General features: G+C 45.1%; 1 pseudogene; it reads right to left on the bottom strand.

Moving 5' to 3' along the window:
- Positions 1 to 15097: 15097 nt before the first annotated feature.
- On the bottom strand, positions 15098 to 20019 carry LOC109774838 (protein DETOXIFICATION 21-like; annotated as a pseudogene).
- Positions 20020 to 20242: the final 223 nt, after the last annotated feature.

The raw sequence follows: 20242 nt of genomic DNA, 5'->3' as shown, positions 1-20242 counted from the left end.
ACAAACAGATTTTTAAGACATAATTAAGGACCCAGCCTTAAACCAATCATGCGCTGTGGATTTGATGAGGTCTAACAGACGGTCAACCGACGAGAACTGAACTTCAAAAATTCTGTTGTCGCGCTCCTTCCATAAGAGCCAAGCGACCATGAACTGAATGAACTTCTCCTATCAACAAGTAATTAAGTGACTGATAGCATTGACCATAATTGTCAACAACAAGACCGAAGCTTATAAGGCTCTAACGGAGTAATGATCAGACTCTACGGAGCTAGCTAGAGCTTGAGAGTCAAGTCTACCGTGTTGGCGATCTCCTCCTCTTCTTGCTTCGCTTCATCAACGCTATGATCGCCGCCATTGCCACTGCCACTGCCGCTGCCACCACCCCACTGGATCGCGGTCATCGACGGCGCGCGAGGGGAGGCCGCCGGGATGGGGGCCCTGGGCGACGCGCCAAAGCCGTAGGCCTCCGCCAGCGGGTACATCGGGCGGTCGGTGCCGGCGTGACGGGTGAGCCCGGCGAGGGACGGCTGGGCCGCCGGGGCCCACCCGGGGAGGTTGTGGTGCATGTGCATCCCGTAGAACGGCGCCGCGACGCCGAGGAACGACCTGCCGGTGGCGGAATAGGGCCAGGCGTTGGGAAAGCGAAGGTGGTGTGGCACGAGTGGGCCGCCAGGACCGGCGCCCCGCCCCGCAGCGACGCCCTTGGCGACGGAGCGCTCGCGCTTGTGCGCGTTCTGGTGGCCACCCAGCGCCTGCGACGTGTAGAACTTGCGCGGGCAGTAGTTGCACTTGAACACGCGGCGCTTCTCGCCGCCGGCGGCTGCCACCACCGACGAAGGCCCGGCCGCCTCACTCGACTTGGCCTTTCCCTTCTCCGCCTCCGCCACGGCGTTCGCCTCAGCACCGACAGCGCCGAGGAGGTTTAGCTCCAGGGTCGGCGCCGGCTGCACCTCCTCATTGCCGACTTGCACCTCCTCATCGCCGACTTGCACCACGTCCATGGACGCGCTTTGGATTTGGTTTTTCTTGGCACACGAGTTGAGTTCTTCTTGGATGGGATCTGTGCTTGCCTACTTATACAAGGCCGGAGATGATCTGAGAGGAATGCAAGTTCACTTGCCAAATTTGAAGATCGCATGAGATCACAGCAGGCTGGCTGGGTTTTTTTTTTTTTTGCGCATAAGGCTGGCTGGGTTTAATGTGGTCGAGATCACGGACTTATTCGTAGTAATCTTGGCACATCTCTGTTCTCTCTCACTCTTCCCTGGACGCGTCCATGCACACTCAATGCTTTCCATAATTGGAGTAGATTTAACGTTTCGAGTTTTCAACTTATGTCGTCACGTAGGTTCTGATCAGATGCCTAATGGCGGACTGGAACTTATTGTTTCCCCTTTTCAGTTTTAGGAGGATCGTTAGGAATTTATTGGGTACTTAATTGACATGGATATGGAGAAGGATTTGGTATGGTATATGCTATAATTGGCACCAAGGTATCCCGAGAGAAAATTTTCGGGTCCCATATGTTTGAATGCATCAATTTAATTTTTCTTCACATATACACGTAGGTTTTGACTAATCAGCATCCTGCTCAACTAGTTGTTACATGCTTTGCTGCATACTGTCATGGATCACTATACTTGGTGTGCTCGACCCTTTTGGTCTCTATTTTTACTATTCCAGTAACTAGCCCAGTGGCCTTCGCAAATGCGAGAGCATCATCTTCAGTGTGCTCAAACTGATCGATGGATAAACATATGGTCTCAGGGAGGTTCTTATCACATGGAATGTATTTTCTTGTGCTATATTAGTGTGTTTAGGTAGAATTTATGTCATTTTGTTGTTTATTTATCTATTCTCACTTTTGTTTTCCCCTTTTTTCCTGTTTTCCTACACCTTGTTGTTGAACTTTTATTTTTGGAAAATACGCAAATGAAGGGTCTAAAACAACAAATGAGAGGAAAATTTGGCAAAATGTATGGTCTCAAGGAGGTTCATATTACACGGAATGCATTTTCTTGTGCTATATTAATCTGTTTAGGTAGAATTATGACATTTTGTTGTTTATTTGTCCTTTGCGCTTTCATTTTCAGTTTTTTCCTCTTTCTTCTGTTTTCCAACACATTTTTTATTGCGCTTTTTAGTTTGGAAAATATGCAAATGAAGGGTCTAAAACAAAAAATTAACATACCAAAAACTATAGAACTGAAAATTCAAATTAATATATTGCAAGAAAATACATTAGGCATACTTCTATTATAATGGTGGGCTCGAACTTATTATTTCCCCATTTTCAGTTTTAAGAGGATCGGTACAAATTTATTGGGTACTTAATTGACATGGGTATGGAGAAGGATTTGGTATGCTATAATTGGCACCAAGGTATCCCAAGAGAAAATTTTCGGGTCCCATATGTTTGAATGCATCAATTTAATTTTTCTCCACAAATATACATAGGTTTTGACTAATCGGCACGCCACTTAGAGCATCTATAGCCGCGGACACCAAATTCGGGCCCTCAAACGCCCGCGGACGCGCCCGGGTGCGTCTGCGGGCATTGACTGGGCATCCCTCAAATTTTGTTATGTGCATCCGAATACTACTTAAAACATTAAATCCATACAAAGCATGCAAACGAGAAAAACCTACACACTACGTAGATCAACTAAAACCTACACTACCCTACTCCTCGTTGGAGCTGTCCACGATCTTCGTGCCCGGGTCCGGGTAGATGGGCGGCAGCCGTAACTCCGGCTCCTGCGGCTCCTCCGGGTCGGTCTCCACCTCCTCCTCCGTGTCCAGTTCGGTGAAAAGTGCGTCGGTCGCCGCCCGTTCTTGCCGGATGAACCACCGGTTGGCCTGGACATACGCCTCATCCTGGATGGACTCCAGGATAGCGGTCTGCTACGCCATCTCCGCCGCTTGGGTGACCTCGACCTCTGCCATGGTGTCCTCCATGGAAAAGTCCACAACCGGCTTCGGCTCCTCCTCCTCCTCCCCCTCCTCCTACTCCATGGGGCCCGGCTGCTGCTCGAACGAATCCGGAGGCAGGCCCGTTGTGATCCGCATCTAACACAGATCTCCTCGAGCATCCGGAAGCGCCGCTCCGGTGTCGGCATAGCATAGGTGGTCTTCTTCTGCCAGGCCATGGCGGAGGCGCACAACGAGGGAGGAGGGAGAGAAGTGGATGGGCTCGGGCTGGCAGCACGGGGAGGGAGGAAGCGGATGTGGCTAGGGCTGGGGGACGTTGTACGGCTTAAATAGCGGGACCTTGTCCCTCGGGCGGCAAGCCGAAACGGCGCCACGTGGCACTAACACCCCCATCGGAGGAAACACCCGTTGGGTTTATGGGTGATTACGGGTGGGACCCGGTCGTCCGTCCAACATGGTGAACGCGCCCGGACTGCCCCATATCTGTCCAAATTGGGGCTGCATATAAGGGATGACGGTTAGCCCGAGCGTTTGAAGCCGGTTTGAGGCGCCTGGGTGTTTGGGTTTTTTTTTACCGTTCAGTGACCGGGACGACCGCTCGGGCGTTTGAGACCGGTTTGAGGCGCTCGGCAGTAGATGCTCTTAACTAGTAGTACATGCTTTGCTGCCTATCATGGATCACTATACTTGGTGTGCTCAACCCGTTTGGTCTGTATATGTTTTTCTTTTGTTCTAGTAACTAGCCCAATGGCCTTCACAATTGCAAGGGCATCATCTTGAGTATGTTCAAATTGACCGATAGATAAACATATGGTCTCAGGGAGGTTCATATTACACAAAATGTATTTTCTTGTGCTATATTAGTGTGTTTATGTAGAATTATGACATTATGATATTTATATTTATCTATTTTCAATTTTATTTTTTCCTTTCCCCTGTTTTCATACACCTTTGTTGCACTTTTTATTTTTGGAAGATACACAAATGAACAGTCTTAAATAACAAATTAGCATACCAAAAATTATAGAATTGAAAATTCAAATTAATATAGCACAATAAAATACATTAGTTGTACTTCTATCATAAGTCAACTGGCAAGAATACCATTCATTGGGAATGACAAGTAACAGGATGTGCCATGGTGACTTATGTTTTTTATATTTGATTTCCAAATTTTGCTTATGCATATCTTCTATCATCAGTTGTTTTTTAAAATTAAGATGGTTTGTAGCACTTCACCTCCTGTTAAAGGAATTTGCTTGCTCATTCTTTCAATGAGCTCATCACATAATTCAAAGCCCACATAGAAATGATGTTTCAAGTTCCTCCAGTTGACCACACAACTATAGTTGCACACTCGCTAGCCAGAACAACCAAAAATTGTAAAACAATCAAACTGAACAAGAAAAAAAAAATCGCATCAATCTTCGTGTAAAATCATACGGTGTTATTGAGTGAGATTTATTTAATTCTCCTCGGAGTGAGAATTGGCAAAACCGAATTTATTATTCTGGTGGCTAGCCTTAGTATATGACCAGTACATGCTCCATATGAAAAGCCAGGACAAGCCTTAATTTTTGGACGAGCAAATTGAATACAAATATACACGTACTTTATGATTATCTCTGGTCAAGAGGATTGTGGGATTGAACTGTTTCCAAATCCGAATAGAACATGTTCATTAAGTTGTCGATCCAACCGGGCAACCTTTGAAAAAAATGATGTGGATTCACGTGTGCCTCGACGAGAAAAGCAAGTATTGTGCTTTCAGTATATAATAGGTTGTTAATTGTGAGATCTCCAAAAATGCTCAATGGAGCTCGGCCTCCATGGAGGCCGAAATTGAATTGATCGAAATTCAAATTTTCACGTTTCAATTTTTGGAAAACAAATACACATATACTTAGAGACATTAGGGCAAGTCCAGCAGTTCCCCTAAAATTTCTCCCCTATATATATCTCAAAACAGGGGACTCCCCTAAAAAGATTCTCCCCTAAAAATTACTTAACTCCAGCAGTTTCCCTAAACATCTCCCTTATTCTATATTTTAAGAATATTTCATATCTACCAACGGCTAGTTTCCAAGGGCTAGTTTTCCAACGGCGAGTTTCAGCTCTATAAATACATGATCACCCCTCATATCTCTCACAATCCTGAACGTGCCTCCTCTTCTACTTCTCTTTCGCCATTTCTCTGCCATCTCTCCACAACGAAATGAGTCACCGTCGAAGTTTGGCCCGACAGTTTTGCGAAGATTCCTCCTCCGAAGATGAGGAACTCATGATGGCTGCAATTGTAGTAGAGGAAGAAGAAGCCCGGTTGGATGCTCCACGACATGGAGGTTCACAACCGGGACGTCAATCTCTCTAGTGCGATTTTGCGAAAGCTTTCAGAACCTCCACAAGGACTATTTTGCAGAGAACCCCACCTTCAAGGCAAAGATGTGTTGCAATAGGTATGAAATTGGTGCATCTGTTTCATTTTCATCATAGTAGTCGCTCTTCATGTCGCATTTAAGTTTTTCTTCACAGGTATAGAATGCATCGTCCTCTTTTTCTGCGCATAGCAAGTGCTATAGAGGCACATGATAGCTATTTTCCCTGAGAAGAAATAGTGCTGGTTTTCCTGGTTTACATCCTTATCAAAAATTGACCTCAGTATTTCGAATCCTAGCTTATGGGCCGGATAGCAGCCGATCTTACTGATGAGTATAGTCGGCTAGCAAAGTCCACCGCTTTAGAAAATCTTAGAAGATTTGTGCGTGCTGTGATCGAGGTCTTTGGGGGTCAATACCTGAGATCTCCAAATGCTGAAGATACTGCTAGATTACTTGCAATTGGAGAGCAAGGTGGTTTCCGGGTATGCTCGGGAGCATCGACTGCATGCATTGGAAGTGGAAAAATTGCCCTACTGCACACAAAGGTTTTTTTGTTGGCCATAAACGCGTACCCACAGTCATTCTTGAAGCCGTTGCTTCACAAGACCTTTGGATTTGGCATTCTTTTTTTGGTTTATCAGGATCTCATAATGATATAAATGTTCTCCACCGTTCACCCGTGTTTGCAAATCTAGTTGATGGGCATGCTCCAGAAGTGAATTATACCATCAATGATCACAACTACAACACGGGGTATTACCTTGCAGATGGCATATATCCGCAGTGGGCAACATTTGTGAAGACAATTCCAAATCCAAAAGGTGAGAAGAACAAAAATTTCTCCCGATTTCAAGAAGCATGTCGAACGAGCCTTTGGTGTTCTGCAAGCTCGTTTTCCTATTGTACGTGGACTCGCAAGGTATTGGGATCTGGAGACACTCGGAGAAGTGATGACAACTTGTATCATCCTGTATAACATGATAATAGAAGATGAGCGTGGAAGTCGTGTAGACTACCGCTACGATAACATGGGAGAACTAGTGACACCTTTTCACCAAGAGGCGGCTACATTGACTCAGTTTCTTCAAGCTCAGAGTGATATTCGAGACAAACAAGTTCACTGTCAGCGTCAAGTTGATCTAGTTGAGCACCTGTGGTAGATCCGTGGACTGATGTAGCTTTCAATAATGTAGTATGTGTCGCCATTTTAGAGTATGCAAGTGTGTACTGTTTTTCAATTATAATGGGAGTGTAAGCACTATCTGTATCATTTTCTAAATAATGGACGCAATTATCTAGCTAACATAGTCAGCCAAATGTTTCAGAGACATAGTACAGATTACTACACATAGTTCATCCAAAAGGTTCAAAGATAATAATTAATACAGATTACAAGACACATAGTTCATACAAATAGTTCAAAGATAATAATTAGTACAGATTACAAGACACATCAGTAGCTAGCTAGCTACTCTTTGCTAACACACATTAGTACCAGCGACGCATCAGCAGTTAGCTAGCTTCTGTCTGCTAACACACACAAGCGACACACATCTGCTAGCTGCTCCTTTTTCTACAAAAAATCTGCTAGCTGCTCTCTGATGCAAGCACGCATCAACCAGCCTTTGATACAGGCCAGCAAACCCCCACCCCCTTATCCACTGCCGCCGCACCCCTCCCTGCAGAATCCACTTCCCGGCGGCGGCCGCGCCCCTCCCCCCGCCTCGTCTTCAGCCACGGCAGCCGCGCCCCTTGATACGTCTTCAACGTATCTATATTTTTTATTGTTCCATGTTGTTATATTATCAATCTTGAATTTTTTATAATCATTTTGTAGTTATTTTATATCATTTTTTGGTACTAACCTATTGACATAGTGCCAAGTGTCAGTTGTTGTTTTCTGCATGTTTTTTTTTTAGAAAAGGAGGATGACCCCCGGCCTCTGCATCTGGGAGATGCACTTTTATTGATTATTCTCGAGGACCTTACAAAGTATTGCAACAATATGCCTGAATCCACCATCTTGGCAACATATGCCGCTACTCCTATCCATACGATGAAGGGGTGCTAGCTGGGCCACTCAGACCACTCACCTAAGCCTAACATCAAAAGCCGGAAGCCCCAGCCGAGCCACATACCGGGTCTGGGGCACAATCCGGTCAGACGCCTCGTGTGTCGTCGCCGCCATCTTCCACAGGTCCGTCTTCAGATCATATTGAGGCATCTACCTTGTCTGGCCACTCAGCCATCGACGTCACCATGACGCCAGACAGCTACTTCCTCCTGCGCAAGTCCATCCCGCGCATCGGACGCCGAGCCTCCACAGCGCCATGCCGCTGATAACCGCCGCCATCAATGTGTGAGATGAAGCACCGCTCCACCATCCCCACAGCCATCACTTGCTCCAAAACGATGTCCCCAGGAGGGAAAGCGATAAAACACCATCATCATCCGATCCGGAAGACCCAGATCTAGGGTTTCCCCCGGAGCATCCCAAGCCTGATGACGCAGACTGCAACGACGATGCCTCGACAAGGGAACGACATCTAAGACGCCGCCATCGTCCGCCATGACCGTAGTCGGCGCGATTTTCATCGGCAGTTGCTCCACCAGACGTGCGCCGCCGACGTCGCTGGTCCCTTCAACCGGAGTAAACTCCAAAATGATGCCCTAAAGAGGGACTACGACGCAAAAGCGCCGCCATCGCTCGATCCCAAGGAGATCTAGGGTTTCCCCCAGGGTTGCCCGCGCTGTCAAGGACCAGACAATGGTAGAATCCCGGCGGATCTGCCCAGCTGCCGACGAGTCGCACTCGCCACCGTGCCGACGGCAATCCAGCGATCAAGGCCCACGCTTGGGCATAGATCCGGCCACGCCGCCGCGAACCGATCCGGCCATGCCGCCGCCGTCCATGGCGACCACGACGCACCAGATCGCGAGGCCGTTTGCCGCGGGGGAGCAAAGTCGCCGAGGCGCCGCCACCGCCCGTCGTGGCGTCCGGCCCGCCGCCACGCTCCGACCCGGGGGCGCCGGCAACGGCAGGCTTCGCCTGGCCGCGCCCTTGGGCGGCGGCGAGGGAGGAGGAGGAGGAGAAGGGGAGGACTGGCCGACGGGATCTGGGGGCCTCCCGGCCGCCCACGCGGGGGGCGACTCGCAGGAAATCAATATCAGACGGAGTCCAAATGCAACGAAACTTCACGGAGATTTTTTTTCCCAGAAGGAACATAATGGGCCCTGGCTGCGCCTGGGGGTGCTCCGATGAGAGCACAACCCACCAGGGCGCGCCAGGAGGCCCAGGCGCGCCCTGATGGGTTGTGCCCACCTCGGGTGCCCCACGGACCGCCTCTTTGCTCTATAAATACCCCAATATTCCCAAAACCCTAGGGGAGTCGACGAAATATTGATCCAGCCGCCGCAGAGTCCAGAACCACCAGATCCAATCTAGACACCATCTCGGATGGGGTTCACCACCTGCATTAGTGCCTCTTCGATGATGCGTGAGTAGTTCTTTGTAGACCTTCGGATCCGTAGTTAGTAGCTAGATGGCTTCATCTCTCTTTGAATTCTTAATACAATGGTCTCTTGGAGATCCATATGATGTAACTCTTTTGCGGTGTGTTTGTTGGGATCGATGAACTTTGAGTTTATGATCATATCTATCTTTTTATATCCATGAAAGTTATTTGAGTTTCATTGATTTTTTATATGCATGATTACTTATAGCCTCGTATTTCTTCTCCGATATTTGGGTTTTTGTTTGGCCAACTTGATCTGTTTATCTTGCAATGGGAAGAGGTGCTTTGTAGTGGGTTCGATCTTACGGTGCTTGATCCCAGTGACAGAAGGGGAACCGACACGTGTGTATCGTTGCTACTAAGGATAAAACGATGGGGTCTATCTCTACATAGATAGATCTTGTCTACATCATGTCATCGTTCTTATTGCATTACTCCGTTTTAACTTAATACACTAGATGCATGTTGGATAGCGGTCGATGTGTGGAGTAATAGTAGTAGATGCAGGCAGGAGTTGGTCTACTAATCTTGGATGTGATGCCTATATAATGATCATTGCCTGGATATCGTCATGAGTATTTGAAGTTCTATCAATTGCCCAACAGTAATTTGTTCACCCACTGTTTGTTATTTTTCTCGAGAGAAGCCACTAGTGAAACCTACGGCCCCCGGGTCTCTTTCTCATATATTTGCCTTTGCGATCTACTTTTTCCTTGCATTTATTTTCAGATCTATTAAACCAAAAATACAAAAAATACCTTGCTGCAATTTATTCTTATTTATTTTATTTGGCGTTTGATCCATCAATCTACTACACTTTAATCTCACGTCCGTTTGCCTATCTTGAGGTGCCATACCCGGAAGGGATTGACAACCCCTTTAACACGTCGGGTTGCGAGGATTTGTTATCTGTGTGTAGGGGATGTTTACGTTGTGTTGCTTGGTTCTCCTACTGGTTCGATAACCTTGGTTTCATATCTGAGGGAAATACCTACCGCCGTTGTGCTGCATCATCCCTTCCTCTTTGGGGAAATACCGACGTAGCTTCAAGCGACATCACCCCTCCACCAGCCACCGCAGCCACCGCCCTCCTGCATTGCCCGGCGGCGCACTATCTCCCTCCCCTAGATTCTCTATTCTGCTCGGATCCGAGAGAAAATCAAGGAAGAAATGAACCTGATGATGCAGCGACGGCAGTGGCGTGGTGGCGGGAGGGAGTTTTCCGGGCGCAGTCGTTGCCTCGTCCGGCGAGTCGGGGAGGGGATCGGGAAGGTCGCCGTTCCCCTACATAGAGGGGAGAGAGAGGACAATTTGGGGGAGGCCAGAAAAACGGGGAGAGGATTGGGGAACTGCTGGAAGCCGTTTTTTTGCTCTGTTCCCCTAAAAGAAGGATGAGGGAGGGGATCGGGGAACTGCTGGACTTGCTCTAAAGCATAAGTGTGTAAATTTTCAGGATGAAATACCTTAAAATAATTCCTACACGAAAATAACAAATATGAGGCTTTTTAGTAGATGTACAAAGTTCATGAATTTGTCTTTTTTGCACAAATCGCATTTTGAGGTATTTCATCCTCGTTTACTTGTATAAAAAATTCAGTTTTTCAAAAACTGAAAAATTTGAAATTTGAAATTTTCAGAAACTCCGGCTTTTTGGAGGCCGAGCTCCAAAATGCCCCACGCCGAGATCTCTAGCTATTTTGATGATGATTTGTTTTAGCTATTTTCAGTAAGAATAATTACAGTTCCGAATGTGACAGTATGGACCAGATGTTTGATCTAAGCAAAATATACTTTCAAGGAGTTTGTATTTTGTATTCTCACTGGAGCTTGCAGGATGTTCTTCTCTTATGTCCATGTGGAACTTCTAAGATTTTGTCTCATAAATATAAGACATAGGGCTGGATGAATTGTCTGCCGTTTCACATTTTAAGGTATTTGATCCTGAAATTTTACACATAGTCCTGGATGATCCCTCTAAGTTCTGGTGTCTACCACACAGCTGTCCATAGGTGTAGCGGTTTTCAGGCTTGTATGTCTCATGTTTTTGTTTTGTTTTTGTTGGCAGTTCATATTGTGTTTTTGTTTCTTGTCTTGTATTTTGTATATGTTTTCATATTTTTCATATTGTATAAGCTCCTGAAATGTTTTGGCTCGGAAAAAATGCATTGCGCTTTTAGTATACAATAGATACGGTCACGGTAATATTATCATGGTCCACTGTACTGTATAAACCGTGACAAGTTTCATATCAACCAGTAAATTTTAACAAACCCATAGAATCTACACCAAACCGTGACAAGAAGCGTGCACAAACCGATATAATCTACACCAAACCAATCGTTTGATTATCACACCGAGATAAAAGATGACAAGAAGCGCACACAGTCGATATACAAATGACATGTTTGCTAACCATAACCAAAATCCATCAATACAGAACAACACTTGTGCCACCAGCTCACAGCGACCCAAGGCATATTTTACATGCTGAGGCAATGGCAGATCAAGTGTTTTCCTTGAGCAACATTTTCTTTCTCAAGTGGAGCACGCATCCACTGCTAGGAAAAAGCTTATACACAGAAACTTAGCAGAAACACGGTTTAAAAACAGACGCTACTGCTAAAACCGCGCTACTAATATCCCTTTAGCAGTAGCGCGCTAGTAAGCTTTATAAAACCGCGTTACTAATATCCCTTTAGCAGTAGCGCGCTAGTAGAGAAGAGTGCTACTACTAAAATTGCCAGGGCGTTGTCTCCAGACTAGGTATAGTAGTAGCGCTCTTTCCATAGACGCGCTACTGCTAAAGTACTTAGGAGTAGCGCGTTTCGCCAAAACACGCTGCTGCTAAGTATCGTCCCCTCTTGCAACTAAGATTAGTCCCATACTGCTAAGCGAACAGGGTGTTTACCACCTTAAATATATTACTTCTCAAACTATCACAACCACTTGGTCTTCATTGAACTCTATGTGTAGAATTTATGGCTGCAATATGAGTCTTCTCTGGTTTCTAAACCGGTGAGGACTCATATTGACAATTCAGATTGTACACAAAAAGATCATTGATGATCAATGTATTTTTTATGTATATTTTTACATGCTTACGCATAGCAGTAGCGCATTTTATCAGAAGGCGCTACTGCTAGGGCGTTTAGCAGTAGCGCATTTCCCTATAGCGCGCTACTGCTAGGCCATTCTTTCTTCCCCAACCGGCCACCCCTCACTCTCCTCTCTCCACTCACACTCACTCGATCTCCCCCCTCAACCCCCGTACGCCAGTCCTCCCCCGCCGGCCGCCCTCGCCTACCCCTCCTCCCTCTGCGCCGCTGTCACCTCCTCCTCCTCCCTGGACTCGGTAATCCTTCGCCGGCCGCCCTCCTCCCCGCCCCCTCCTCCTCCGTCCTCCCTCCACTCCTCCGTTCGACGCCGACCGCCCCCTCCTCGCTCCACCTTCCTCCTCCATCCTCCTTCCTCCTCCCTCCTCCAGTCGCCCCTCCTTCTCCCTCCTCCACCCCCCCCCCCCCCCCGCCCCTCCTACATTTTGATTTAGTAGGCTAGTTGATATTTTCTTGTTGATATGCAACATTTTGATTTACTTAATAGTTTGTAGTTGATATATAACAGTTTTGATTTAGTATGATTAACTTATAAGTAAAAAAATAGACATAGTTGATATAAGCCTTTGGACATATATAACATTTTGATTTAGGATAGTTTCTAGGGTTTAGAATAGTCGATGCTAGTTTGCTATCTTGGTTTGCATGTTGAGCTTGATGATCATCCCATGCTAAGTTGCTACATGTGGTTGTTAGATCCATTGATCTTGTTTAATTAGTATTGATGCTAGCTTGTTAAATATATTCAGTTTGGCACAAGATAAACAACAAAGATTGAAAACAGTAGCATGGCAGTTCCTGTTATATGTAATGTCTATTGCTAACCTCATATCATCTTATATGTTAATTTTAGTTACTAAGCCTGAATATTCGGTTTTTCGATTAAGATCGATGCATTGAGAACTTTATGTTATTGTTTTTCTTTCCTGTGAAGTGGATTGTTCATCTTTGCTCATATTGCTTTAGAAAAATGGCGCGACCACCACTACCACCATGTCGACTGTGCAAGTCAAGGTGCGCCAGCAGCCTTGCAACTGGCAAGCTGTTCAGCATCTACTTCCAGCCGAGTTTTCGTCATGCGGTAGTAAGAAATTATATGAAATGTAACAACTATTTTGTTTTTAGTGCTGGCATTAATGCATTGTGTCATTTTGCTTTTTGTACACAGATCGTCCCATGCAATGTGAGGTTGAAATTCAACAAGCTGACAGGAGACACCGTGACCTTTGAGGCTCCTGGGGGGGCCTACACTATGGAGGTCGAGAAAGGACGCAATATGTCGCAGATTGGAGGAGATGGATGGGCCCGTTTCCTCGCCCGCATGCGTGTTACTGGTGGTGAGTTGATCAGCTTCTCCTTTAGAGCAGAAAGACCCAAGCTGGCTGTCATTTATATCAACCTGGTGGAAGATGATGAAGATGATGAGGACCCACTCGATGAAGATCATGAGGATCCACTTCATGAAGCCATCATAGCTCAAAGAATGAGGCTGGGCGAGGAGGAGGTGTGCAACCTATGGGACATAATTCCGCCACGTGATGACTTTGTCGGGTGCCATTCGTGACCCGCCTGACAAGTAACATGGTCGATCGGCATGATATGGTATGTTATACTAACTATAGTAATTTGATGATATATATATATATGCTTTATAGTTATACTTACAAATGCAAATTATCCGATGATATGCTTAGTGTAGAGTCCAATGATATGATGTGTGGAATCTAGTCGATGATATGCTTTAGTGTAGAGTCCGATCACATGCTTATTAGTGTAGAATCCAAGGAACTATTAATAGTGTAGATAATCCATATATACTTATTAGTAGAATTCATACTTAGTACAAACGTGTAGTACTGTGTCTTTTGATAGTGTAGAAATCTATACTTAATAGAAATATATTTGCAAGAGTATGTGCAAGGCAACTTATTAATTGATATGTTTTTCTTATTCAGAAGTTGCCAAAGAGCCTATCTGTTGGGAATGACAAGTAACAGGATGTGCCATGGTGACTTATGTTTTTTATATTTGATTTCCAAATTTTGCTTATGCATATCTTCTATCATCAGTTGTTTTTTAAAATTCAGATGGTTTGTAGCACTTCACCTCTTGTTAAAGGAATTTGCTTGCTCGTTCTTGTCAATGAGCTCATCATGTAATTCAAAGGCCACATAGAAATGATGTTTCAAGTTCCGCCAGTTGACCACACAACTATAGTTGCACACTCGCTAGCCAGAACAACAAAAAATTGTAAAACAATGAAACGGAAAAAGAAAAAAAAAGAAAAATTGCATCAATCTTCGTGTAAAATCATACGGTGTTATAGAGTGAGATTTATTTAATTCTCCTCGGAGTTAGAATTGGCAAAACCGAATTTCTTATTCTGGTGGCTAGTCTTAGTAGATGACAAGTACATGCTCCATGTGAAAAGCCAGGACAAGCCTTAATTTTCGGACGAGCAAATTGAATACAAATAGACACGTACTTTATGCTTATCTCTGGTCAAGAGGATTGTGGGATTGAATTGTTTCCAAATCCGAATAGAACATGTTCATTAAATTGTTGATCCAAACGGGCAACCATTGAAATAAATGATGTGGATTCACGTGTGCCTCGGCGAAAAAAGCAAGTATTGTGCTTTCAGTATATAATAGGTTGTTAATTGTGAGATCTCCAAAAATGCTCAATGGAGCTCGGCCTCCATGGAGGCCAAAATTGAATTGATCGAAATTCAAATTTTCACGTTACAATTTTTTGAAAAAAAATACACATATACTTAGAGACATAAAGCATAAGTGTGTAAATTTTTAGGACGAAATACCTTAAAATAAGTGCTACACAAAAAGAACAAATATGAGGCTTTTTAGTAGATGTACAAAGTTCATGAATTTGTCTTTTTTGCACAGATCGCATTTTTAGGTATTTCATCCTCGTGTACTTTTATAGAAAATTCAGTTTTTTAAAAAGTGAACAGTTTGAATGTGAAATTTTCAGAAACTCCGGCTTTATGGAGGCCGAGCTCCAAAATGCCCCACTCCGAGATCTCTAGCTATTTTGATGATAATTTATTTTAGCTATTTTCAGTAAGAATAATTACAGTCCAGAATGCGACAGTATGGACCAAATGTCTGATCTAAGCAAAATATACTTTCAAGGAGTTTGTATTTTGTATTCTCACTGGAGCTTGCAGGATGTTCTTCTCTTACGTCCATGTGGAACTTCTAAGATTTTGTCTCATAAATATAAGACATAGGGCCGGATGAATCGTCTGCCGTTTCACATTTTAAGGTATTTCATCCTGAAATTTTACACACAGTCCTGGATGATCCGTCTAAGTTCTGGTGTCTACCACACAGCTGTCTGTAGGTGTAGCGGTTTTCACGCTTGTATTTCTTATGTTTTTGTTTTGTTTTTTTGGCAGTTCATATTGTGTTTTTGTTTCCTGTCTTGTATTTTGTATATGTTTTCATATTTTTCATATTGTCTAAGCTCATGAAATGTTGTGGCTTGGAAATACTAGTAGAAAAAGGGCCTTTAGTCCCGGTTCTGGAACCGGGACTAAAGGACGAACCGGGACTATAGAAAATTTATAATATTTTTTTTGAAATTTTTTTTTATTTTCAAATTTCTGAATTATTTTAATCTCTAATCACCCTTCATCACTGCTCAATTTAACCTCTAACCTTTAATCACCCCTCATCATTCCAAATCATCTAACTTCCCGGACGGTCACCCATCCTCTCACTACTCCAGCCTGAGCACGCTTAACTTCCAGGTTCTATTCTCCCTCGTTTCCAAGTCTGCATTTGTTGTTTTCCTGACAATAGTAAGATGTCAATCCTATTAACCCTCAGGAATTTAGCTTGAGCATGAATTCACACATTTCACTGTTTGAGTTTGAAACTATTGTTCTAAAAAACAATAATTATTTAGTAACACTAATATTTCTTGAATAAGTAGTTTGACCACAGTTTGACCAGATTTGACCAAAATTCAAAAAAACTAAAAATAATTATTTAGTAATACTAATATTTCTTGAATAATTAGTTTGACCATTGTTTGACCACAATTTGACCAGATTTGACCAAAATTCAAAAAAACTAAAATAATTATTTAGTAACACTAATATTCTTGAATAATTATTTAGTAACACTAATACTTTTTGAATAAGTAGTTTGACCATAGTTTGACCAGATTTAACAAAAATTCAAAAAAAAACTGAAATTTGAGCATAACTTTTTTTCCTTTTAGAATTTGAGGATTCAAAAAAATTGCAAACAGGCCGTAGGCCGTCAAACTCGGATGCGGATTTTCGTGCTGAACATTTTGATATATTATACGTTTTTTCTGACATCGTATGCAAAAGTTATAGCCGTTTTACATTTTTCCCTACACTTTTTGCAAAACATGTCCAAATTTAAGTTTTTAAATTTTCCTAACTAGTACATGTAGTAACATAACTACATCTTGGAGCAATCCTAGGTTATGTTCTTTGATATCATGTGATGGTAAGATAATTATTGTCAGGTGCGTGTGGCAACTGAAGTAATATGTTGTGATGTTGACATAGGCAACTACACTTTGCCAACCCGCACCAACAGCAACACCTACAGGGTGATCAATCGAGGCTATAGTTTTAGTAAACCAAACGAATATTATACTGGTATAAAAGGCAAATGTTTTGACTCTTTTAAACAAGAAAACATATTAACAAGACACAATGATTGTAATGTATATGCATTTGGAATTTAGTCAAATGCTAAAGCAAACCTGATAGCACTGGTTGAACACTGTTCAACAAGATGGAGAAGGCTAGAAGAGGCGACAGGTCAGCAACTGTGGCAGCCACCTCTTCACTCGTAGTAAATATGTAGGAAAGCTTTCCGCGGAAGAGAAGGAAAAACACGAACAACACAAGGCCTATTGAGAAGGATGTGGTGACGACATTTATGATAGCGAACTTGGCCCTTCTTGCACTTCCAGCTCCAAGCTCATTTGCCACACGCACTCTATAACACACAAATCACTATCGTAAAAAACCTGAAAACTTATTCAACCGCATGATACGATTAATAGGGAGTTCTAAGATGAACAAGTTACCCTGATGCAGACAAAAAGCCAATAGAAATCATCATCTCCCAACGTTGATGTTAAGGCTGCAGATTTCACAGGTAGAAATCAGATTACTTAATTAGGTCATATGCGGCGACAAGGAAATACTATGAAACAGTAAAATGACATATGTGGACTAGTGATTAGCTACTGACCTATTATGAACTAATAGCAATAACCAGTGTGCATGGAAAAACCAAAGCTTATGCAATAAGCTTCAAGAACAATGAAATAGTGAAATAAATTAGTATGTATTACCATATTGAAAGAGCGTCAAGTGCAACCTCCGCATTCTTCATGTACCCGGTAAGGAGCACCAATCTGGTGCTGTACCACAATTCCAAACTGAAAAATGCAAACAAGAAAAGACAAACAGAATTTTAATAAGGACAGCAAAGTATAAAATGTAGGCGCGCACCTGGTCCACAACTGAAACTGCATAATATAGTGGAACATCAAGTTTGTTCATACCAGAGCATGACACCAGAGGATAGAGATAACTTGAGGATAGGGACGAGGTCGGTGAGTGCTGTGAAGGAGAACCCGGTCCATGTGAGAGGGCAGCCACCAAAGAAGACGAAGATGAGCTGCCCAAACACAGGAATCCACATGGCGATGACCATGGAGGTCATGACCCCAGCGAGCCCAAGGTGCAGCCTGACGGTGAAGAGCCACGACAGGAACACATGGAGACCGAGGGTGACAAATGCAAGGTAGGCGATGACCATGTTCTTGCTCTGCGCCTGCAGGTACATCTGGAGCGTGAAACTGAAGACGTTGGCGAACATGACAGGGATGTACCAGAGCGATATGGTCCCCGCGACAGCACTGATCATGGGGTCCTGGCCAATGGAGACGAGGAGAGGCTCAGTGAAGATGAGGATGGGGAGCATGAGCACGGCGCAACCGCTCAGGATGATCCAGGAGCGCTGCAGGGAGATGCCCATCATGTGGTAGTGGTACTACTTCGTCCCGTACGACTGCCCGCACAACGTCTCCAGCGCACTCGCCATGCCCAGCTGCATTGCATTCAGTCTAAGCACATTAGACATTACTTTTGCATAGATATACAATCAAGCAGTTTGATTCTTTGGCAGACAGATTGATGGAAGGAAGGAGAGATGAAAATAGCAGTTGTTACCAGTATGCCGTTGCTGAAGCGCATGAGGACGGTGGAGACGAGGGTGTAGGCGGCAAGCTGGGTGGGGCCGATGTGGCCCATGAAGGCCTGGCTGATGACGGTGACCCCAAAGGTAGAGAAGCGCGTGCAGATGGCCGGCCCTGCCACTGCCCACAGCATCCGGTTCTCCTCCAACAGCCGGCGCCCCAGCCTGGCCTCTCCGTCGGCGCTCGCATTAGGCTCCGCCGGCCTGTGCTCCAGCAGCGGGGCCTCCTCGCACTTCCCCATTGATTGAAGGCAGGTCGTTCGGCTCATCTAGCCTAGAATCTTGTTGCCTTGGAGAGAATCTGGTTATGGTGCTGATTAATGTGGTGATCCAAACATACTAACCCGCACGCGTTGCTTTGGAGAGAGCATGCTTGCTGGTGAATGCCATGAGTAGCTTTGTCACTGTCAGTGTGTGTCATACCACACCGGTTAAACAAGGTAGATAGGATGCATCGATCTATCTGCCGATTGGCCGATCAATCCCAACAGTTATTAATTCGCCGTACTTACTATATCAAAAGCTTTTATTTAGTTAATCCCTAGCACGTGTAGGAATCTTGCTTTAGCTTCAGATCACAAGTAGGACTGTAGGAGTATATATATAATCCAGGCGATTAGCTCCCATACGCATCTATGTTTCTTTAACTTCACCGGGCTCTATCCTCTATGTATGCGTCCATTTTTTTAGAGAAAAGGCACTTCTGCCGTGCTTCATAAAGAAAGCTAACAGCTAACTACTGGGGACAGTAGGAACAATAGCAAGAACCAAAAACCGCCCGCTATGTACAGTACCAGATCACCAGTTCACCACTATGAGAATTGCAAAGGGCGACCACTTGAGCACACCGACGAGACGGCTACCTCCAGGGCAACCAACAACTACCACCACTCCACAGGAATTGACTCGCTCACTCATGCCCGGATAACCGCGTGGGTCTCCTGTGCTCTGCCGTTTTAGTACACTTGTTACAGGTGGGGTGGGGCCGGCGGTGGATGCCTGTGTATGCTGGAGTAGGCTGACGGTGGCATCGACGACAAGCTCAGGCCTCCAGGAGGCCATGGGGCTGCCAACCTTTCCTGTGGAGTGGTGGTTGGCGGGTGTCACAACGTCAGGCACACAGGGTGGCGGGTGAGTCCAGCACGGCCGCACCGCAACTTCACAGGCGTTCCTAGCTCGTCTCTTGGAACCCTGCGTGGCGAATCCTACAAGAACCAGTGAATCTAAGTGCACGAGTTCTAAAGGCCATCTATTTTCCATCTTCTCGCTTTCTTAAGTTGATGCCTGATAATTTGGTTTCCACATCGTGATGCCATCAAACACGGCATCGTGACCGGTAACTTACTAGCTATAGGCTATAGCTACTCGAGCTACTAGTAGAACGCAGCGGAACGGGTGGGAATAAGCACAAGCACCTGGCGTGCAAGCAGGCAAGGCAAGAGCTGCTGACCTGAAGCCGGTGGCTTGCTTGCAGCTGACGGAGGAGAGGGCGCCGCCACGCCGCGGCACGCGGTTCAACCGGAAGACGTCGTTGCCCGGCCGGACATTGACGAGGCCACCTCCCTCCACGCGACCACGCGCGCAACCCCCTGCCGTCGCCGTGCAGGCCGGCTGGCACCTCGTGCCCCCGCATGTGAGGTTGCTCCTCTTCAGGCCACCGCACGCACGGACGACGAGGAATGGCGACCGAACTTATGGCTCGCTGCTGCTCACGAGCGCGTGGACATGGCAAGAACTCCGGCGCTGTGCTGCTCGAGCTCGAGTGCTCGACTGATGTGAGGAGCATTTTTTTTCCTTTCTTGAGAAACATCTCAGGAGCAGAGCAGAGGAAAGGAATGGGTTAACTTAAAAAAAACTAGGAATGGGTTAACTGTTTTTTTTTTGAGCGGAATGGGTTTTTTTAGACAACTTCGCGAAGCTTTATCAATTCGTCACAATTCGTCACAATGTTTACAGGGACGGATGGTAGATTTCCGGGGTGTCCTAACCAAACATGGCGGCCACCCCCGAGAGAAAGAGTATGC

The sequence above is a fragment of the Aegilops tauschii genome, chromosome 5 (assembly GCF_002575655.3).
Source record: "Aegilops tauschii subsp. strangulata cultivar AL8/78 chromosome 5, Aet v6.0, whole genome shotgun sequence".
NCBI lineage: Eukaryota > Viridiplantae > Streptophyta > Magnoliopsida > Poales > Poaceae > Aegilops > Aegilops tauschii.
This window is presented reverse-complemented; position numbering and strand designations above follow the sequence as displayed.